At 46.3% G+C, this 24,050-nt stretch overlaps 1 long non-coding RNA gene across 1 annotated transcript in view; it reads right to left on the bottom strand.

Annotated features, from left to right (window-relative positions):
• Nucleotides 1-285: 285 nt before the first annotated feature.
• The window catches only part of LOC146031985 (uncharacterized), a 71,328-nt gene continuing 47,563 nt past the window's right edge, over nt 286-24,050 (bottom strand). Inside the window, exons 2-3 of the long non-coding RNA XR_014457440.1 lie at nt 4,305-4,371; nt 286-360 (exon numbers count right to left, since the gene is read on the bottom strand). This is a non-coding gene — a long non-coding RNA (uncharacterized LOC146031985). The remainder of the gene's footprint in view (nt 361-4,304; nt 4,372-24,050) is intronic.

The raw sequence follows: 24,050 nt of genomic DNA, 5'->3' as shown, positions 1-24,050 counted from the left end.
TTAAAAAAAATGGAAAAATCTATAGCTATTTTTATCATATAAGTGTTTTCATGATTAATGTAGTAATCATAATGTACTAATGACTTAGTGACTGAGTTCCGTTCCTATGAAAAGACTAGCTCTGGCTTTATACTTAATACAGGTTATCGTTTTTATTTATTTTAAATAAAAAAAAGATCTAAAGGGAACATTAACTTGGTAACTTTGTTGTACTTAGTATAACTCTTATGTATTACGGTAATTCAGAACATAAAACACAGAAAATAAAATTATATAAATAATATACCAACTGGTCGGACAGCTTTTCGTAAGTTCGAGTAGTCACTAAGCAAGTAGGTTGCTAAGTGAGGAGCATCTGTACTGCAGTTTGAAGTGACAAACAGGGGAAAAATGTTTGTTATTGTATGGTCTTGTTAAGTTCAAACTTAAAACTCAATTTTAAGTAATTTTTATTAGTGATATACTGCAAATGTCTTTTTTACTTCTATGACTAGATTAACCTCCTTTAACATTGAATTCTTCTTTTATATATTTCTTTATTAAACAAATAGTAAAAACAACAATAAAAAGAGTATGTACAACTTTAAAACTTACTTATATTAATTTTTATATACTTTATAACAGTGTAAATAGGTTAGTAATTAAAAAATAATCATATTTTTTACCTTTTTAGTTTATAGTTGTATTTAATAGAAGTGGTAATATAGAAAAGAAATTCTAAAAATCAAATATTCTATTTTTTATTCTATTTTGGCACGGCTGACTTGTGTTTTTGTAGTATTAGTTGTGTTTACATTTTTTTTCTTACTACAGTACAATACTGTTACTATCTGCTACCAGAACTGGTTATCTTTTTGTTGTAACCCCTGTACTATAAAATAAGGCATTTAAAAATAAAAATAAAACACATTTTAGATATTCACTGTATATTGTAATTTTTTTTTTTTTTTTTGGGGGGGGGGGGGGGGTTGTTACACATGTTGTAGGAGATTTGTAAATCAAATTCCAATGGTTTATGTAGTTTGGTACATTGGACCAATGTTGCTCCACTTGAAACCTCGAATGCAAGTCTGCCATTATTCTGAAGGCATTCTGGAAGGCATTTTCCAATCTAGTGTGTGAAATATCTGACACAGGGGCCACAAAAAAAGTTACTCTGCCATATTTCAGACAGCACAATGTTTCTGTACATGTATATCGCCCTCTGGTCGCCATCCTGTGCTCTGATGACCCGGTTTCAAAAGCAAATTTGGTTTACAGCAGATTTGACCAAACTCTGTTACAGTCCAGGTTTAAAGGATATCCATGCTAGAGTCCAGATGGTTAAATCAAAAGGATCAGGTAATAATTAAGTCACTTGTGCTCAAGCAAGGAAATCCAGGACTTTAAAAGTGAAGAAGTCACTGTCACACTTGCTTTGTTTGTGAACCCAGAGTCTGTAGGTGACTGGAGGACTATGTGACACTGGCTCGTCTGATGAAACACTTGGTAGGTAGTGGAAGAGAAAATGCAATCCCTGACTGGGAATTGAACCCGGATCTTGGCAGAGAGAAAAGGCTGTATCCTGACCACTGGTATTAATGACAGAATGGAATATGTAGCAGTAGATTAACCAGGCTGTATACTGGATTGGTACTGTAGGCAAAAACAAGACACTCTTCTTACTTGGTGACTGTAATCCTGATCTGGATGTACACAAATGATGGCAGGACTGGATGCAAGCTAAAGACCGGGATGGATAGTAGCTTTGGGTTGCCAGGAACTAAACCAGAGAAGCAGGACTGGACTGGAAATCCTGTGCAGCCAGAGATAGGCTTTGCACAGGTGTGGAGCTGGCCCAGGTAACAGGAACAGGGTATGCAAAAGAATAGGTCAGAAACCAGGATACAAAATAACAAACTGCAATGTGGTGAGATCACAAGTAAAAGTTTAAATACTGTATGAGGCAATGGGGATGAATGCTGGGAGTCTAGAGGTTTATTGCATACCTCCCAACATGACCCTCTCCAGGAGGGACACATTGCTCTGCTCCTGGACTGTCCTCATAATGTATGATTACCATCATCTGTGTTGAAAGAACTTTCTTAGCAATTAACCTGTGCAGCATAGGTGCTGGTAATCATACATTTAGAGGAAAGTCCAGGAGCAGAGCATTGTGTCCCACCTAGAGAGGGTCATGTTGGGAGGTATCCTATTGCACTGCAGTGGTCTTGGGGCTTCATGTAGCAGAGGGAAGTGCAGGTGATTCATAGAAATGGTTATTAGTATAAGCAGGTAAAGTCACAGTCTTAAACAAAGCAGGAATCTTGCAAACTAACTGAATCTTGCTCTGGAAACTGTAAATGAAAGGAAATATTTTTAGACTGAATACTGGATACAAATAAGCTGTTGGTTGGATAGTGAATACTAGGTTAGGCAGAAGTCCAGCAGGCTGACAGAACTGCATCACACAGGGTACCACTACTTTAGTGAAAAATAGCCCAGGAGCTCAGTAAAGCCTAGGTTCAGTGAGAACTGAGCTTAGACGTTGTACTGGCGTTTTGCTAGAGTAAGTAGCTTGGACTTATACACCTGTGTTAGCTGTGATAGGCTGAGCAGAGTCAGGTGGTTCAGGGAGTCTCAGTCTGGTTTAGGATTGGATGGAATGGTCATGCGATTGGAACCCTTCACACCAGTACTTCATGTTAGGCTCTGATGTGGACTGCAGCCTAGCAGCCCGGAAAAACTGGAGCCTAAGCATCTTAAAATGGACAGAAGACACTCACACTTCCATAAGCTTGGACCACAGCATGGTAGGTGTGGTAAGTGATCCAGCAGTATGGGAAAACAGGACTGAATTGTGACAATAGCATTGTTCCATAGCTGTGATAGATATGGGTGACATAACAAAGTGGGCAGAGAATGGCGACTAGCAGTGACATGCAGTCAGGATAAGCACTCTTCTGGAAATACAGGGACTGTCAGGGAGAGGCCAGAGGTGAGGTAACTATCAGCGCATCCCACCTCTGTCATAGGGCCTTTTTCAAGGTCCTTGAAAAAGGGCTTCCCTATAGCCCGAAATGCGTTGGTGGGAGGAGAGGACTTCTGGGGAGCTTGTGGTAATTTGGACTAAATATCATCTTAAGCCTTGTTTGGGGAACCCTTCCATCCGTATAGGAGGGCGCCCTGATTCATCACAAAGCACCAAGCTTTCCTCTTTTTTACTTTTTAACTATTTGGATTTTTATTTGGATTTTAATATTTGCTGCTTATCACCTTGAAAATAAAAATATTTTGTATGGTGAGCTGGACTCGATCACTTGATGTACCCATTGGAGAAGGTTCCAGTAAAATAAACCTTTTGAGGAACATAGGGCACTGACCCTCGGTGAGTTAAGATTCTTACGGTCACCCCCTGAGGAGACCTGGATAACCTTACAGTGTGCATCTATCCTTCGCAACGTAGAAGATTTAAAGATACCTTTATGTGCATATAGGGCACTAGTTAAAGGTCAGTTACCAGTGTCTTATTGTAAACAACTAGACGGAAGAGGTACCAAGTTAAGAAGTTGGTTTACCAGACCAAGGATTGGTTTCTATTAAAGGGGATACAGTGCCTATGATCATCCGTTTTTGTATTGCATTGTATCTAAGATTGACGGAGTCTTGTGGAGGATCAAGGGTTGCAGTATTTGGGCGCAGTCATTATTCTTTTATTTTGTTGCTAATGACAGGGGAGGCGCTGCCTCCCCTGACTGCACGTTCCTGCTATAATTCTTATTAGTGGGCTGGTTTTGCCTGAATGGGCAAAGCACATCATTGGTGCATTAATGCAGGTGGATTGTGCAGTAATTTTTTTTCTTTTTCGATATTCAGCTGCGTCATTCCATGAGACCTCTTGGGCTGTATAAATATATGTCTAGCCGTATACATTATGTATGTACATTCAGTTTACATGAGAAACACAATGGAACAGAGTGTGGCAGGCGTGCATGACATTAAGTTAAAGCTCCACTCATAACCAAATATATAATACAGCTGTTTAAATAAGGCTATAAAATCAGTGTCCAACCCTTAACTCCAATCACGTAAAATACATTCAGTTCAGATTAACATGTTTACAGTAGGGGAGACCCACCTACACTAGATTCTTATACTGTTTTCTGTCAACAGTTACAACATCAGCCATGAAAGCATATGAAAGACTTTCAACGGGAAAGCAACAATAGGGTCATACTTAATCACAGTTCTGAAGTTTAAGTTGTGACTTGTGGAATGCATAGGCTTATTAAATAGGTAGCCTGTACGTCATATGAATTATTTACCTGTCTTCTTGGACGGCATTTAATAGGTGCAAAATGAAAAGCTGTGGAAACATTTGTAGGCTATTGTCTGCAAGATATAAAATGTAAATAGTATGTTTTATTTGGTTTTCTCCAATTGAAAGTATAAATCTGAGATGTGTGTAAAATTCCATGACACATCTGAACCGTTCACACTAACGTTGATCAGTGATTGATCCCTTTCTTCTCCACTGTGCACTGTGTATCATAAACAGAATACTGTCCAACCATTTTAACTGGTAAAGTTTTTTGGGGTGGTTTGTAACTGAAAACAGGGCTTTTATGACTTATTATGATTCCACTTTAACCTGTGACCACTCCCCGTTTACATGTGACCATGCCCCCTTTACCTGTGACCACACCCCTTTATCTGTGGTCATGCCCCCTTTACATGTGCCCATGCCCCCTTTCCTCATCTGCACTGTTTTTGGCTTATAGGGAATATAGACCTCATGTAGTCCTAGGTAAGATACCATTTTGGAACCCTCCTCACACGAATCACAGCACTATATTTTTGCTACTGATTGCAGGCGGCATCGATAGAGTACTTTGGCACATGCACAGTCTTCCGATAAATGTTCAGTTGCGTGAAAACAACATTGCATGATACAAATTTGAATCAGGTTCTAGGTCTTATGGAAGGCGGCTTAATACCTGTGTTTAAAGTAACTTGACTTCCCACATATAGAGGATGAAACTATTTTGTGTGTCCAAGCAATAATACTCTACAAAATAAATATTGTATATGTGTACATGCTGAGTGATTTCTCAAACAATATCATCAGTAAATACTGGCTGCATTATTTTTACACTGCGATATAGATATCAGTTTGAAGTACAAACCCCATCCAAATCTAACTCTTTCTGCACATGTTACATCTGCCCCACCTACAGTGCAGCATGGTTTTGCCCATTACAGAGTAAATTTGTCTTTGCGAGTGAACCATTATAACCCCCTATGACTGTTCATTATAAGTATTATTTATTTACAGTTTCTTATATAACGCAGCATATTCCGTTGCGCTTTAAAATTGGAAACAGCAGTCTTTAAACAAGCTGGGTAGATACAAACCGACATGGAGGTAGGAGGGCCCTGCTCGCAAGCTTACAATCTATAGGGATATAGGAGGGATACACAAGGATAGAATTCCATAGCATGGCAGTCCCATTAGATTACTAGAAGGTCCTGATGGGATGCACTTAGATATGAATGCTACTGGAGGTTGTGTGGGGCTTCCAGAATATGATAGGCTTGCCTGAAGAGGTGAGTTTTCAGGGAACGCTTGTATGGAAGTAGAAGTATTTTATATTGAATGCGGTAATATACATTCAACCAATGGAGGGACTGACAGTGCGGATTAGCAGACGATGAACGTCTAGCCAGGAAGATCAGCCTCGAAGCTGCATCCAAAATGGATTGTAGTGGTGAGAGTCTTTTCTTAGGAAGACGGTAAGACAGGGCCGGCGCTACCACTAGGTAACCTTAGGCATTTGCCTAGGGCGCTGGCCGCTGGACGGCGGCAGTTTGGAGCTGGTCCCCCCCGCTCCGCATCACCCAGCAAGCCACCCCCTCCCCGGCCCTGCGGTTAGAAGGCCATTGCAATAATCAATGCGGGATATGAGTGCATGGATTAGAGTTTTTGCAGTGTCTTGTGTAAGGTACAGACAAATTTTGGATATGTTTTTTAGATGCATGTAACACGATTTAGAGACAGACTGAATGTGAGGAATGAAGGACAGTACAGAGTCAAGGATGACCCCTAGGCAGCGAGCTTGTGGAGTAGGATTGATTGTTGTGTTCTCAACAGTGATAATATTATTCTAATGCATATAATTTAAAACATAATTAAGCATCATAGGCGAATCTAGGGGGTGGTCCGGGGGTGCACAGGACCACCCATTGGCCCATTTTGTAGCTGAGGACCAGGGCTTTCCAACGAGCCCAGCCACATGTCTCTAGCCCCCTGGGAACCGGAGATACTACCAGGCAAAGCTGTAACGTTTTCCCTATAGGATAACATGGGACCCGCTAATTCCGACCCCCACCCAGTTCAACGGCTGCCAGTTCCCCCTTCGGCATCACTGAAGCTGGAGGTTGATCTCAGTCAAACCCAAATCGCTGGGCCTTCAATCTGATACCAGGCTGGATTCATATGGGTTAATTGGTTCCAGGGATATTGAGGTTAAACCGTTTTTTTTTTCATTTCTTAAATGTAATTTCATGACTGTTTATGTTCTTTGAGGGCAGATTTCTCTGGAACCAAACAGCCCAGTTTCACGGGACCAAAAGCATTCAAAGCCAACTCAAAAGTTCTTCAATATGATACTGGTCTCATGTAAATGGGTCAGTTGGTTCCGAAGATATAGCTGGTTGGTTAAAGGGGGGTAGGGAGAGGGGAGTGGTTGTCTCTCCTCCTCACACCAGTAAATGCAGGGACTAGGCTGGTGTATAAGGGGTCAGCCTGGGAATGTCCCTGCATGATCCTGGGACCATATTCCCGGGTAAATCCCTGCATTTTCTGTGAAAGGGGTATTATTTCAAACAGCCGTGACCTGCAGTGCTCTGAATACAGCCGGGCAGCCCCCTGCTCTCTGCCCAGCTGTCAATGACTGTCACCCCTGCAGCTTCCGCTCCAATTCTTCTCCCCGCTTTCACCTCAGCCCGCCCCCCCTTAATCATGTGGTGCCGGCGCCCGGCGTGCTCCCCCGACGTCATGCACAACAACAGCACGCACAATATTTCAAATGTCCACTCGGCTAGAGGGGGCACAGGAGGGGAGTGGGAGCATGCTCTCCTCTCCCCATAGAAGCAGCTGCACCGTTCTCCATCTCTCCCTGCAGCAGCAGCGAAGGCTCATATAAAAATTTACAGTAAGTGGCACATTTGGGGGCGTTGCTTAAGGGATGCTACAAGTGGCGGTATGTGGGGGCATTACGCATAATGTGTGGCTTAATGTGTAAGGGGCATTACGGTGTGCAGCATCATGTGTAAGCGGCATTATGTGTGCAGCATCATGTGTAAGGGACATTATGTGTGCAGCATCATGTGTAATGGGTACTATGGTGTGCGGCATTATGTGTAATGGGTACTATGCTGTGCGGCATCATGTGTAATGGGTACTATGGTGCCATCAAGCAAGCACCCCCTAGCAATGAGCACGTAGGTAAGCAGCACTTATGTGGCAAATATGTAATGGGCATTACGGTTTGTCATATAGTATGTAATGGGCATCATGATGTGTGGCACAATGTGTAATGGGCATTATGGTGTGTGGCCTTATGTGTAATTGGCATTACGGCGTGTGGCTTTGTGTAATGGGTATTACGGAGTTTGCTAAAATGTGTAATGGGCATTACTGTGTATGGTCTAACGTGTAATACCACACCCCTTTTTGTGATACCACGCCTCCTTCCCATGAGGCCACGCCCCCTTTTTGCTGCGCGGCTACGCCGCGCAAAGGTCCGCCTTCTGTTATGTCTGGATCTGGGACCACCCATTACCATAATTCTAGATTCGCCTATGTTAAGCATGTACGTTCCTTGTACCTAATCTCCCTTCTCATCGCTCTAAATCTGCTGTACCGCGTAACTCTGGGAGGCAAAGGAGTCTTCTGCCGCCGGGCTCCTGCTCCCAAGGGGGCACCTCTACTTCCCTGCATGTTTGAATAAGTTAATTGAAAACCATTGACATAACTTCCTTGGCTGACTCCCCCTCCGACCAGGACCAGAGACATCATACTATCTTTATTTTTAACATAATATCCATAACATACATACACACACACATACATACATATACTTATATAAGGTTGTGTGTGTGTGTGTGGGGGGATGCAGTCAAAATCCTGACGGTCAAAATCCCGACAGAGTCAAAATCCCGAACGGGTCAAAATACCGACAAGGACAAAATCTCGACATTTAAAATCCTGACAGGGTCAAAATCCCGACATAGATTAGAATGTACAGAATGTACAAGTGAAACAGTCTACATGCCTTTCGGTCGACAGGTGCGAGGTCGACATGGGTTTTTCACTGTTTTTTGAACCGACATGTGCCGACAGGCGGTATTTCATGCCCTACCATCCACTACGGCATGGCGGGAGAATAAAATAGTGTGCCGAGCGCAGCGAGGCACCGCGCCCGAAGCATTGCGAGCGAAGCGAGCGATGCGAGGGGCTGCGGTTCACTTGCAACTGTGTCCATGTCGACTGTGTCAACATTCGGGTAAAAAAAACAGTGAAAAAACCCATGTCGACCTCGCACCTGTCGACCGAAAGGCATGTAGACTGTTTCACTTGTACATTCTATATGTCGGGATTTTGACCGTCGGGATTTTAAATGTCGGGATTTTGACCCTGTCGGGATTTTAAATGTCGGTATTTTGTCCTTGTCGGTATTTTGACCCATTTGGGATTTTGACCCGTCGGGATTTCATACCGAATCCTGTGTGTGGGGGTGGGGTGGGGGGTGCACCAATATTTATCATGCTTCCGGGCAACTGTGATGAACTGACGCCACTGTCGCTACATTTCTGTGTCCTCCAGAATCTAGATAAAGCGATTTCCCCCTTAATTATAGAGGGGCCAATTTATCACATAATATTTGCAGCTAATTCCCTGAAAAAACACGAATTTTCGGGTTTAGCCACAAATATTAAGTATCCCCCGAATGTATCAAAGGGGGACCGCAGCAGGAATCTCCGATCCCTCCTGTCTTGCCGCCAGCCTCATCCCCCATAGGTTTCTATGAAGGATGCGATGATGCCTGATGTATCAATATCGAGCAGCGTCATGTTGGGTTCCCTGGGCTACCGCTATTCCGGAGGGGCAGTGCGGTCACCGGGGTCCACTGGGGGTCAGTGCTAACTGTGTATGTGCGGACCCCCAGCTTCTGGGGAGCAGAGCCCCTGTGCCTGCATCTGCAGGGAGATACATACAGGAGAAAGCATTGCATATTGCAATGCGATCCTGGATGGTAAATCCTGCCTAGATCTCATTGTATATGCAATCCATAAATAAATGGGCTCCAGAGTCTTTGACAATATCACTCCTGATACATATGAAATCTTATGTCAAATAACTTAACCTGAGCAAAATCTATGTATATAAAAGACTAACTTCTCCTCACCTCTAAGAGGTGAAGTACCGCCACTGACAGCTAGAGGCCAAATTGAAAGCAATTTTTGCAGGGACACTGATCTGTTTCAAAATTATGGAGAGAGGGAGCTGTGAAGGCAGAGTTTGGAGGTAGGAGCAGATAGCGATTGGGGGTGGAGTGTAGAGTATGTGAGCTAAAAACTGTCACAGCTCAAAATGAAAGTACAGTGCAGAAGCCGATGAGTTTTAACAAGTATAATTAATATAATTATAGGGGCTGTATAGCCCACACAAGAAAACTACGAGGCAGGACTCCATGGTCTGGTCCAAATGCGTTGTATTAGAGAAGAGCGTTTACAATTCCATATGCATAAGTTACAGCGCTGAGAGCCTCTTCGTCAGGGCGTCTTCGTCAGGGCGTGTGGTGCGGCCAGCACTGCAGTGCCTTATGTTCTGTTTTAGATATGAAAACATAAAGCATTGCACAATTTTGTTCCAGTTTCTAAAATGTATCCAGGCAGAGAATGTACAGTTATCACAATGGACTGAGACCATGCATTCACGCTTATTTGATTCTTTATTCTACAAGCATATTCTCTAGAGGGGAGTGGTCATAACTAAAAGCCTTTGATGCAGTTGGCTAACAATGAGAATGCTCCCACATAAATCTATTTTCTGCTCTATGTATTTGCTTTCATCTCCTGTGAGGTGAGCTGACCTGTAACCTGGATTCTTGGGGAGGATGCATTGCACTTTTAACCTCATCTCGTGAAACTTACATAACATATGAGAATCTTCTGCCTAGGGAAAAACAGCTAATTTTATCCAAGTGATATTTACCTGCTCAGGAATAACTGTTCTTACTGTATGTGTGATAAACACAGCTGCGAGCTGTGCTTGGATCTTGTAAGTGTTACACTTAAGCCCCGGACTTTATGCTGAGTCAGGTAATTAAGATGGCCCAGCACAGATCGCAGCACACAAACATTGCACCCGTGATGTGTGCAGAGCCATCTGTGCTGAGTAGTGCTAGGCAAAACTCCAGCTCCTGATGAAGACGTGAGATCACGTTGAAACGTGTTGAGCACCTTCTCCCCAAGACCTCTTCCTGCATCTTTGCACAATACCAGTCTGCGCCATATCTTGCACTTTATTCCGGACCAGTTTTCCAATGACCAGGACTTTGAACATTCAGTAGCTTTAGCAGTGCCGTGCTGGGTACAATTATACCAAAAGGACTGCCTATAACCACCATGCTCTGAACACCTGGATCTACTGGGTATTTATCCGGGACTTGATCTAAACCTTTGCAGCCATTCCATAAGGAGACTTCCATTACCTCTTTGTCTCTAATTGGTAACTATTACGTGCTGGTGCAGCGAATCATAATATATTATTGTTTATCTTTTGGAGTCATCTCATTAGCCTAAGAGATATAACAATCTTCCAAATCCATGAATTGCTTTTTAACATATAGTATCGATTGTGAGAATTCTCATTTATTATGTGTTTTATTTTATGAATTAATAAATGTCATAAATATTTTTAAACAGTGGTACATTTTCCTTTCTAGTTCTAGGCAAAACACTGTTCTAGAGCAGGATAGACAGTGCATACTATCTATCTCCGCAGGTAATGGCCACTCCCGGGACCGCGCATCGCTGACTATGGGGAATACACACGGAGTGATCCCTGCTTCATTTATAACGATCTGGTCAGATCGCTTAGAAATAGGGCTTAAATCGCCCAGTGTGTATGCGCCATACACACATATGTGTATTAGTGCCGCCTAACTGTAGTTGGGAGAGGCTGTAGGGGGGGGGGACTTTCTTAGCTCTTTTGCTTTCCTCTCCTGGCCAGTGACACCTCTTTAAATTTCCTTCTGCCAGCCGGCCCAGGGTATCTTATGTCATGATCCCGGCGTCTTCTGGCCTCTTCCACCGGAATCCTTGTTGCCGCCTTTGCTGGCTTCTTCTCTGCCATCTTCTGGAGTCCTATTCTTGCTTCAGGAGCTCTTCGGCGCTCCCTCCCTGTCATCAAACTTCTCCACTCGGCTTCCCGGAAGCATTAGATGACTGGGGCAGTGCCAAGTACGGCACAGTGAGTGCTGGTTGGCTCGCCCAAGCCATTTTCTATTGGCGGGAAATTTTAAATGCCGCAGGCGGCATTTCTGATTGGCGCCTGAAATGGCACCAATTTCAAAATCCTGCTCCATCTGTCGAGCCGATCGCCATCGCTTACAGGAACGAAAATATGGCCTCAGACACCCGTCGCTGCATCCTGGTCAGTGCGAGGATCAGACAGCTGATCCCTGTGCTGGTTAGAGCTGTGTCCGGCGGAGGACACAGCTCCCTCTCTCCCTGCTGCTGCTGTGGTGCTGGGAGCAGAGAATATGTCCTAGCACCGGGGCTCACCTTTACAGGGTGACACCCGTTGCAGACCCAACCCCCAGCACCCCGCTAATTAGTTGCTGCTAATTGCAATTGTATTCAGAGCTCCAAAAAATATTTGTTACGAACCTGGGTGTTTGTTTTTCTGTTTCCCAGTTTCTACATGATATTCAGTATGTTCTGCATGGATTCATTCAGCCTGCACATAGGCTGCAATCGCTGTGTGTGTGTGTGAAACTATGGTTAGCTCTCCTTAATGACACACCTGTGAGACTTCTCTAGCCCAGGTTCTGACAGCTGTAACCCCTTAGCTCCCTGCTAGCAGTAGTTAGCATTTCTTCATCTGAACTTTCATGAAATTCCTCTCTAAGTAATTATTACAGCCTTGGTGCAGCCCTTGATAAACCTCTGCAAATCATCAATTAGTATCCAGATCTGAAAGCCAGCATTCCCTGTGTATGTTAGGAGTTAAGCAGCCCATACACGCTGCTATGAGGGCGTGCTTTCCGTGCTGTACTAGCACGGATCACATTGCATTGCATTGCATGTGCATCCGTTGTGCATGCAATGCGATGCAATGTGAGTAAACCTAAGTACAAAAAGTATGTGCTTGCAGCATGGAAAGCACACCCACAAAGCAGCGTGTATGGGCTGCTTAAGCAGGGGCGGATTGGCCCACCGGGAAACCGGGCCATTTCCCGGTGGGCTGGCCAATATCCCACCAGAACGGGCTGCCTCACCCCCTGGCCGGGCCGCAGACTGCATCGCCGCAGTGTCAGCGGTTAGCAGCCGTGGCCGCAGCATTATGCCCACATTCAAAATGGCCGCGGGAGGGCTGCTGCGCATGCGCGGCTGCACGCAGCTCCCCCGCGGTCAGAGCCGGCAGTCACCTCTCTCCACACAGACTGGTGGTCTGAAGATGACAGTGGTGCGGGCTCCTCTTGCCCAGTCTCCGCTACAGTAGGAGCAAGTTTCATCTTTGCTCCTTTGTCCATGGCTAGCCATGGCTAGCTATGCCTATTCTATTGTTCTCAGCTGCAATACAATACGTATTGCAGCTGAGAACAATAGAATAGCCATGGCTAGCCATGGCTAGCCATGGCCAAAGGAGCAAAGATGAAACTTGCTCCTACTGTACTTCTGCTTCCGACCTCAGAAAGAGGTAAGGGAGGGGGGAATCATATACCAAACCTAGCTGCCCCAGTCCTCCATTGCCCATCGCTCATTCACTCCTTCTCCACAGTGTGCCCTGTTTGTGGGGACACACTGTACGATCACACGCTGGAAACAGTACCGCTCCCGGGGGGGGGGGAAGAAAGAGTGATCTACCTCTGGGCTGCACTAGAGAACCTGTGCCACAGCATTGGTAAAAGTGGCACAGAGTAGTTTGTAGTTTGCTATTAGTGTTGCATTGTTTACATCCAGGTGTGTGGGGGGGGGGGGGGCATGGTCCGATGGCATGTGATGAGGTATGAAGAGAGCACTAAAAAGTACGTAGGCTGGTCTGGTGGCACCTACTAAGGTCTGATGGGCATTGAAGGCATGTGATGGTTAAGTAGGGATTTAAATATATTTAATATAATATTGTGCTTCACATTAGTGCCCACAATTTGCAACTCAGCTGGAGTCATGCAATTTCTATTATGAAAGCTATTAAAAATGCGCCCACTGTCCACCTGTAGCTCATTATAATAAGTTCACAGCACAAAATGAAAGCTAGGCAAATTGGCGCATCTCTCTACCAAATAAGAACGCCTTCACTCTACTCACTGTGCGGTACTTGTGTAATATCTGGGCGCCCGATTTTTGATCAGGTCGGACAAATCGCGTCAATGGCATCGCAACCAAATCGCACGTGATGCGATCAACGCGATTTTCCATAGGATTCAATGTTAAAATGGTCCTGTTCATTTCCCCACAATCCAAGTGGGCATAGAGTTGATTTTATATAGCGAGGCGAGCGCAGCGAGGGGACGCGGACTACATTTTAAGTAATCCGCGTCCCCTCGCTGCGTTCGCCATGCTTCGGGCTCGGTGGCTCGCTGCGCTCGCCACGCTATATAAAATCAACTCTGTGCCCACTTGGATAGTGGGGAAATGAACAGGACCATTTTAACATTGAATCCTATGAAAAATTGCGTCCATTGCATCGCATCGCATGCGATTTGGTCGCGATGCGATCAACGCGATTTTACCGGAAAATCGCGTCCATCGCATCTGATTGTATGCCTTAAGTTAAGGCATACAATCAATCGCATCGGGTGCCCAGATAAGTACCCACTGTGCACGTTAAATATATGGTAATATAGCCTGATCATCATGTGTTTAGGGTCCGCTGCACTTCTGTCTGCTGCCCGTACTCTGTACTTTGTCTTAATCCAATCTGAGTGTTAAACCAGATGCAATTCCCAAGTGCCAGCGCTGCGGTCGTCTCCTGAGACTGCATCATGGCTGCAGCCTGTGAAATGTTTTACACTATTGACCATACCCCTGCCCTCAGGTACATATACGGTCCATGCAAGCCCACGGCCTCCTAGACACAACCTAGGGATATATACTTTCCACCCCATTTATTTTTTTGCTATTGTGGAGACCAAGGTGCTTTTATTTTATTCCTTTGGGGGGCTAATGTTTAATGGGGTTTTTTTTTGTCTGGTGTCAGTGTATTTTGTTCCCATGTTGGGGCCACCAATGTGTATCATTTTCTGTTTGGGCCAATGTTTGTTTTTACTTTGGGGCCAGTGTATTTATTCCTGTGGGGGACTATGTTTTTGTTTTCTTTAGGGTTTTTTTTCCTGTGGGGTCAGTGCTTTTTATTTATGTATTTGGTGGCCAGTGTTATGGTGTTCGTACAGAGTTGCTGATGTGCAAGCACCAACAAGTCTATTATAACTGTGTTACGCTTTCCTTCGGGTTACAGGGGGTCAGCTATTCACAGTATGGGCGTGTTATCGGAGTGATATGGGCGAGTTGCTGATAGTGGTGGCATACAGAGAAGCTGATTTGCACGCATTGGAGGCTATACTGAGACGGATGATCTGCATCTAGGATAGGGCTGGTGAAAGTTTCAATAATGCAGCCAATGGTGGCAGCGTAGCAGCATTAGCATAAAGTTGCATATGCAACTGCATAAAAAATACAAGGAAGGCCGCAACTGTATGCAACTCTGAATCAGATTCTATTAGTAGGGATCTGCCCCCTCTTGACAGACTCCACCCCCTCAGCAGACCCCGCCCCAGGGCTGCTTCCATAAATTTCCCGGGCTGGTTTTACATCCCAATCTGCCCCTGTGCTTAAGGCTTCAGTGTTTTATAGCCTACTAGGCCTCTCTCCAATTCAAGCCTGCCTGGAGTACTGACATCACAGGATCTGATCACCTGAGCATGAACTCTCCAATCCTGTGTCAGCCTGACTCTCTCTGTATCACCTGTCTCCAGTCATCCATCAGCTGGGTAAAAATACAGAGACCTGGGACTCCAAGGGTGTCAGTTTCTCAAGTCACGAAGCTCAGTGTGAGCTTGATATCTGAGCCTTCAGTGTGGAATTACTGACCTCCCTGGTTCATAGTTACCTGCACCTGTGCTCCACCTGCATCCTGCACCTGTGCTCCACCTGCATCCTGCACCTGTGCACCTCCTGATGTCCGGTCCAGTATTCCTGGTCAACCAGTCCAGCCTCCATTCGTATCCTGTATCCAATCCGGTACAGTCCTATCAATATCTTGTCTCATCCATAGAACACTAATAACTCATACTATTCAGTCATTCAACTAATACATTCATCATCCTGCTTCCAATAGCAACTTCCTGGTGATCCAGTGGTCAGGATACGGCTCTCTCTGCTGAAGCCCGGGTTCAATTCCCGGTTAGGGTTTGATCTCTGCCTCTTTACCTGTTTCCACCCTCTTGCACAGACTTCACACACACACGCCGGGTTCACAAACTCATAGCCATGACAATATTGGGATGTTGTGTTTGAATATCAGCATTTTGTATAAGTTTCCAATTTGGTTTTAATTCATCTAAGGGTCATTTGCCACATCGGAAGAATAAATCGTGCATATCATTTGATGTGTATGCTCAATTATGCACTCCCATGGGTCCCATACAACACCTTCCAGGTGACTGTGCTGTGCAGCCCAGGGCCGGATTAACAATGGGCCTGATGGAGCTACAGCTCCAGGCCCACAGCTGAGGGCCAGAGCTTTCCAACGAGCCCCGCATCGCTAGCCCCCCTGAAACTGGTGATACCACCAGGCAAAGCTGGAACGTTTTCCCCATAGGATTACATGGGGCCCGCTAATTCCAACCCCTACCCAGTTCCAATGGCTGCCAGTTCCCCTTCCGGCATCACAGAAGCTCTAGGTTGATCTCAGTCGAACCCAAATCACTGGGCCTTCAATCTGATACCAGGCTGGTCCATATAGGTTCATTGGTTCTAGAGATATTGTGGGTAAACCAAATTTTTCATTTCTGAAATGTAATTTCATGGCTGTTCATGTTGTTTGAGGGAAGATTTCTCTGAAACCAAACGGCCCAGTTTCACAGGACCAAAATCATTCAAAGCCCACATGTAAATGGGTCAGTTGGTTCCGAAGATATAGCTGGTTGTTTAAAGGGGGTTGTTTCAAATAGCTAGGACCTGCAGTGCTCTGAATACAGCCAGGCAGCCCCCTCTCTCTGCCCGGCTGTCAAAGGCTGTCATTTCTGCTCGGCGGCAGCTGTCCCCCAATTACCGCAAGCATGTATTCCCCCTTGGCACTGATCATGTAATCCCACATGACAATGAGCATGGAACCCCTGGCAATGAGCATGGGACCCCTGACAATGAACAAGTATGTAAGCAGCACTTATGTAGTATAATTTTTAATAGGTACAGTATTATGGTGTTTGGCATAATACGTAATGGACATTATGGTGTATGGCTTAACATGTAATGGGCAATGCCCCTGTTTATGAAGCATATTGTGCATTATTGCTCAATCCATGTGGCATAACGTGAATTTTGACTCATGTACCATAGTGTGAATTGTCTCAGTCAGTGTGAATTTTAGCTCATTCCATGCGGCATAATGTGTAAGAGGCAAGTACAGTAGAAGGGGGTTACTATTGTGTTGCATGATTTGTATAAGGGGTATATGGTGTGGTAAACTTAGGTGACCACATAATAGGTGCTGAAATGTTGTCTACCAAGTTTCGGCTTTCATTATTTTTTTTTATGACTGGAGTGCTGCCTCACTCCGCAAGTATCTTAGGACATCGGCATCCTGTGGGTGCACCTTTGGAGGGCACCCGCCAATATATCTCCCTGCATTTTTCCTATGCCAGCCCCCTGCCTTTTCCAGGCATATATAATTATTTCTGCAAAGAAAAATACATGTTGCAGATTCACACTCCATATTATTAAACAATAATAGAGGTTCTTGGTATATCAATTGGCCAAGAAATATTTGCCCACCAACCAGCTTCACGGTGACCTCATTTCTGGTGGGTCCCTAATACTAAGTTTGAATCTGGGGTGCGGAACCTCAAAAAGGTTGGCATATATATAATTAGTTGAAAGTGTTTACACACCCATGAGCAGACCACCCAAACAGAACACTGGTCACGCCCCCCACATTACTAGGTGCTGACCACAACCCCTATTGTTACACATAATAGGCCCTTGATAATTTTCAGCTCCAGGCCCATTTAGACCTTAATCAGGCACTGGTGCAGCCAACTGAACAGTATCACATGCAGTTCACAAGCAATTTAGCATAGTCCGGAGCAAAGGTAAATCGTCCCGTGTTTCCGTAAGATTGACAGTTGTCCTGGTGTGTACCTACCCTTAAGGTGGCCATACACACACAGATTTATCTGCAGATCTGTCTGGCTGGATCAAAAACATGGTTATGGATGAGAACAAATGACAGTTGCCCATTTGCTTGGAAAACTGGCAAACTGTCACTCATCCATAACCATGTTTTTGTTCCAACCAGCTAGATCTGCAGATAATTCTTACTAGTGTGTGGGCACCTTAACAATTTGTAACTCGTCCAATAAATGGCAAAAAAAAATAAAATCAATCTACTGTATGAGCAAATTTCACTATTGGGGTGTTGATCACTATTGTGCAAAATCGCAATCCTATCGATTATCGAATGACTGCACTTGCGTACAGATCATAGTGCACGTGCGCAAGCTAAAATAGTGACTGATTCAGAGATGTACGATATACAGTAATGCATTCACAGCTGTGATTCCTTACGCACAGTGGCGCCGGAACGGGGGGGGCGAGGGGGCAGCTTGCCCCCCCCAAAATTTCTGTGGCGGCGGCGCTAAGGCAGATGCGGAAGCCAGGGGAAGGAGACGTGACGTCTCCTTCCCCTGACTAGTGAGCGGCTCATGTGGGCGGGGGCTGAAAAAGCGGCCAGCGCGCGCCAAGCCCAGCCGCCCTCCCTCCCGCCCGGCGCTGCCCGGCCGTCCTCCCTGCTGCCCGGCCGCCCTCCCTCCCGCCCGGCGCTGCCCGGCCGCCCGCCCTCCCTCCCGCCCGGCGCTGCCCGGCCGCCCGGCGCTGAACGCCCGCCCTCCCTCCCGCCCGGCGCTGCCCACCCGCCCGCAGAATCAAGGACCAAAGAGGTGAGCAAAATTGCCAGCAGTGTCCCCATATTGCCAGCATTGTGCCCTTATTGCCAGCATTGTGCCCTTATTGCCAGCAGTGTCCCCGTATTGCCAGCATTGTGCCCTTATTGCCAGCATTGTGCCCTTATTGCCAGCAGTGTCCCCGTATTGCCAGCAGTGTGCCCTTATTGCAAGCATTGTGCCCTTATTGCCAGCAGTGTGCCCTTATTGCCAGCATTGTGCCCTTATTGCCAACAGTGTCCCCATATTGCCAGCAGTGTGCCCTTATTGCCAGCATTGTGCCCTTATTGCCAGCATTGTGCCCTTATTGCCAGCAGTGTCCCCGTATTGCCAGCAGTGTGCCCTTATTGCCAGCAGTGTGCCCTTATTGCCAGCAGTGTCCCCGTATTGCCAGCAGTGTCCCCGTATTGCCAGCAGTGTCCCCGTATTGCCAGCATTGTGCCCGTATTGCCAGCATTGTCCCCATATTGCCAGCATTGTGCCTGTATTGCCTGTATTGCCAGCAGTGTCCCCGTATTGCCAGCATTGTGCCTGTATTGTGCCCGTATTGCCAGCATTGTGCCTGTATTGTGCCCGTATTGCCAGCATTGAGCCCTTATTGCCAGCATTGTGCCCTTATTGCCAGCATTGTGCCCTTATTGCCAGCAGTGTCCCCGTATTGCCAGCAGTGTCCCCGTATTGCCAGCAGTGTCCTCGTATTGCCAGCAGTGTGCCCTTATTGCCAGCATTGTGCCCTTATTGCCAGCAGTGTGCCCTTATTGCCAGCATTGTGCCTGTATTGCCAGCATTGTGCCCTTATTGCCAGCATTGTGCCCTTATTGCCAGCATTGTGCCCTTATTGCCAGCATTGTGCCCTTATTGCCAGCAGTGTCCCCGTATTGCCAGCAGTGTCCCCGTATTGCCAGCAGTGTCCCCGTATTGCCAGCAGTGTCCCCGTATTGCCAGCAGTGTGCCCGTATTGCCAGCAGTGTCCCCGTATTGCCATCATTGTGCCTGTATTGTGCCCGTATTGCCAGCATTGTGCCCGTATTGCCAGCATTGTGCCCGTATTGCCAGCATTGTGCCTGTATTGCCCGTATTGCCAGCAGTGTCCCCGTATTGCCAACATTGTGCCTGTATTGGCAGCATTGTCCCCGTATTGGCAGCATTTTTTGGACATCGACCAAAATCATTTCAAAATTCCGGACTCCATCAAAAATTACTTGCCTACCCCTGGCCTATATTACTGATTAATCGCAGCCGCCCGCCCGCACAGCTGCTTTAGCGCCTCAGCAAGAATCCGATTCCTATTCGCAGCCGTCCGCCCACATGGATGACTGCTGCGGGGAGCCGAAGAGGAAGGAGGGACACGCGGGCGTAGAGACCCTCCCCACTTGAAGCAGCCCAGAGCAGAAGCGGTGCATCTGAGTGTGGCAACGCTGCAATAGCAGCGCCCACACTAGAACGCCCCTGCACAGGAGAGGAAGCCAGCGCCAGCCTGACCGATGGCCGGAGGACCAGTCGAGACGGGCAGGAGCCTGCACCTTGTTCCAGGATACAGGTACTCTCCCTTACAAGGGCCCCTGACTGGTGTCCCACGCTCCACTCCCTGCCACCAACGTCTCGCTGTGCTAAAGCTAGGAGCCCACGTTGAATTCCCTGTCCCTACCCTGATGTGTGGCTGGAGCCTCAGGGACTCCCGGAAAAGACCCTCTTTGCCCCATTCATCATTTGCCCGTCTGCCGCTCCGTAGAAGTACAAAGTGTACTTTCCCTGCTAGAACTGAATGCATGTGTCAGCAGGCTCTCAGCATTGCAGCACTCCTGCTCTAGCTCCAGCAGTGACAGTCCCCTCAATCCCCCCGGTGTATAATGCCCACGTGTATATGCCGCTGCCCTGTGCATAATGCCCATGCGTAAATGCAGCTGCCTTGTGTATAATGCCCACGCATATATGCCGCTGCCCTGTGTATAATGCCCATGCATATATGCCGCTGCCCTGTGTATAATGCCCACGTGTATATGCCGCTGCCAGTGTGTATAGTGCCCGGGGGTAACATATAGCAATTTAGGGGGCGCCAAAATGAGATTATATCTTGCCCCCCCCAACCTAAAAACGTTCCAGCGCCCCTGCTTACGCAGCAGATGTTTTATAACATGATAATGCTGCCACCACCGGAAAATGGGTACAGACACGCAGCAGTGCTTGCCGCCATTTCTGTAACCACTCCCTTTTTCTATAGCCACTCCTTGTTAACTTCCCCTAAATAGTCCCAGACTGTCAATTAATTTGCAAATACATCATTGCTGCCAGGGGCATCGCTAAGTTACCTTGGCACATGCGAAGTGCAATTATGCTGCATACGTAGTCGCATACCTCCCAACATTGGTGGCAGTGGAGGTGGGACACAAGGGCGTGCCCAAAACTAGAGGGCTTGGCCTCCTGGACAGGGGGCATGGCCTATGTCTGTGGAGCTCCCGTGAGGCCACCCCCGTCTTTTCCGCTGTTGGGTGCATGTGTGAGAGCTGCTGGCCATGCCCCCATCCCCTCTTTACAGTGAATAGACACTGTGCACATGCTAAGCAGAGCAGTGGGTAGCAGGGGGGACTCCCAACCGCCCCACACCACGGGACAGTGCAGGACACAGGACCATCCCAAAAAAAAATAGGACAGTCCCGAGGAAATCTGGACAGTTGAGAGATATGTAATCAGCTGATAATCTGTAATCGACGTAAATATCAGCATTGCGTACATCTGGGAATGAGGCCTAATGTTTGGATTTCTATGTAGAAAAATACAGAGTATTTTGTCCCTTATTCTGGGTGACTCACAGGGCTGCTACATTCGCAGCCTTGCAAGTCCCCCAGATGCCGCCCGCCACTCGCAGGTCCGAACGCCCCCACCCACCCGCGTGCACGCCGTGTTTACCCACACGGCTCGCAGGCTATGGGGAATCACCCACATCATTCGATGGTCCGGTGATGTTAGCTGCCCACACCCTCGTCACCAGGCGACTTCAGCATTGGGATTCAGCCGGTTCGCACCGGTTCTCCAGAACCGATACCTAATATACGATCGGTTCTGCAGAACCGGTGGCTAAGGAGCGCTGACAAGGTACTTGAACTTCTTGAAGTAGCTGTGACAGCCGGGCAGAGAGCTGCGTTCTGCCCGGCTGTATACTGAAAGCAGGTCCTCCACCATCCGTGGCTATTTTGAATGCTACTGCAGCTGCTGGACCGCGAGCCAGTAGGTCCGGCAGCCAATAAAGAGTGGCAATGGGGGCTTCTTATTGGCTGCCGGACGCGAGCTCCTACTGTCTCTCGGTCCAGCGGGAGAATTCAAAATAGCCACGGACCTGCTTTCAGTTCAGTATACAGCCGGGCAGCATGCAGCTTTCTGCCCGGCTGTCACGGCTGCTTACAACCGCCTCTCCTCTCTTAGCTGAGCGCTCCATGGTGGCAGTCATCCCTGCAGTCTCCTATGTTTGCAGTTACTATGTATGCAGTTTCTATGGGGCCCAACAAGTTCTAGTTACGCCCCTGGCAACCAGCATGTATTCCCCCTTGGCAATGAACATGAAGCGCCCCTGGCATCCAGCATGAAGCGCCCCTGGCATCCAGCATGAAGCGCCCCTGGCATCCAGCATGAAGCCCCTGGCATCCAGCATGAAGCCCCTGGCATCCAGCATGAAGCCCCTGGCATCCAGCAACACCCCCCTAGCAATGAGCATGTAGGTAAGTGGCACATGTTTCAAATATGTTATGGGCATCATGGTGTGCGGCAAAATGCGTAACTGGCATCATGGCGTGGGCCGTGTAGCACAATGTGTAATGGGCATTACGTTGTGTGGCCATATGTGTTATTGGCATTATGGCATGTGGCTTTATGTGCAATAGGCATTAGGACATAGAACCTATTGTTAATTTATTTGAACCCCCCCCCCCCCGTCCTAGGTGCGTGCACCCGGCGAAAACTCTGCAGAAATGCGTGCACACGGAGGATCCGAACACACCAGAATAACCCCCTTTGTGTGAGTGTGTGTGCATGTTATCTTATGGCAGTCTGCCAAGTCAAAGGAGGTGATATGCGAAGAAAAGTTTTCTCGTTTGAAGTGTAGGTTTTCTCCCTTATTTAATCTTAGAAAAATATTAGCAGAGACAATACATTAAGGCATGATCTGAAGGAAAAGCACGTTTTCGATGACAGCCCCAATGTATTCTCACTGAGGAATTATAGCTCATGTATCACACCTGTATGTTTGTTACTTGTCAATCATGTGTGTGCAACAGTCACAACAGTACTTTATCTGAGCTCAGTTAGAAATACATTGGTCATTGATATTCTGACTGCAATTAACATCTTTATTAAAAACAGCAATAACTGATCATTGCAAATAAACATCTTGTTTGTTTTTTCAACAGTTATTAAATTTAAATATTGTTAAAACATGTAGGTAATACCGCTTTCACACTGCCAAAACGTTTCAAAAACAGGTATTTTTAAACGGTATTTAAAACGGTTCTGAGACTTCACATTGCAGTAGATTACCGTTTTAAATACCGTTTAAGTACCATTCACATCAGTCAACCCGTTTAATCCCCTGAACATGTTTCAAGGGAGAATGCAGGGGACAGCCTATCACAGGTCTGTAATCTGTTGTTTTTACTAAATACCGTTTCAGAGCCATTCTCACTGCATAAAAAAACAGCTCTGAAACGTGTAGGACTCTGCTTTTTAAACGTTTTGAAATACCGGTTATCTTTAACCGGTAAATCAACTCTGGCGCTTTCCCACTGCAGCCTTAAATGTTTTGAAATGGGAAAAAAAAGGCAATATTTATATTTAACAAGTGCGGTGTGAAAGGGGTATAAAGGTGCCCATACACGGTGCAATGAACTCTGTGCATTTAGTACTAGATTGCCTAAAATCTAGTACAAAAAGCATACAATGTGCTATAGCGCCATGCTTTTTGTACTAGGTACGATGCAATCTAGTACTGAAAGCACGGGCTGCACAGACCTTGGGGGTTATTCTGGTTCACTTGCAAAGGCACAATCACTCTCTGATGGACAAAACCATATGCACTGCTGCAGGTGGGGCTGATGTAACATGTGCAGAGAGAGTTACAGTTGGATGGAGTTTGTACTTTAAACTGATATTGCAGTGTAAAAATAAAGCAGCCAGTATTTACCCTGCACAGAAATAATAAAAGACCCAAACGTAACTCTCTCTGCACATGTTACATCAGCCCCACCGGCAGTGCATATGGTTTTGTTCATCAGAGAGTGATTGTGCCTTTCCGAGTGAACCAGAATAACCCCCTTAATGTGCTGTGCGATGGGATGTGCACAGGAGCGTGCATCTCACCGCCCTGCCCTGTCGCACCGTATATATATGGGCACCTTTAAAAATTATTTTAATTATAGAGATTAGTTATTGTAAAATACTGTAAATGTCTATTTTCATTTTATTATTTCTCTATCATGAAATAATACACTCTTCGATTTGGGCCTGATTTCACCTGATTCCGCCGGGTCGGGTCGAGAAATCGGGTGAAATTGGGACAAATCTCATGTGTATGACATCTGATCCAAAAATAATCGGTTCCAAAAACAATTAGGACAAAAAGAGTAGGGATCC

The sequence above is a fragment of the Crinia signifera genome, chromosome 1 (genome assembly GCF_055691185.1).
Source record: "Crinia signifera chromosome 1, ASM5569118v1, whole genome shotgun sequence".
Taxonomy (NCBI): domain Eukaryota; kingdom Metazoa; phylum Chordata; class Amphibia; order Anura; family Myobatrachidae; genus Crinia; species Crinia signifera.
Note: the sequence above shows the minus strand (reverse complement) of the source record. Positions and strands in the feature narration are given on the sequence as shown.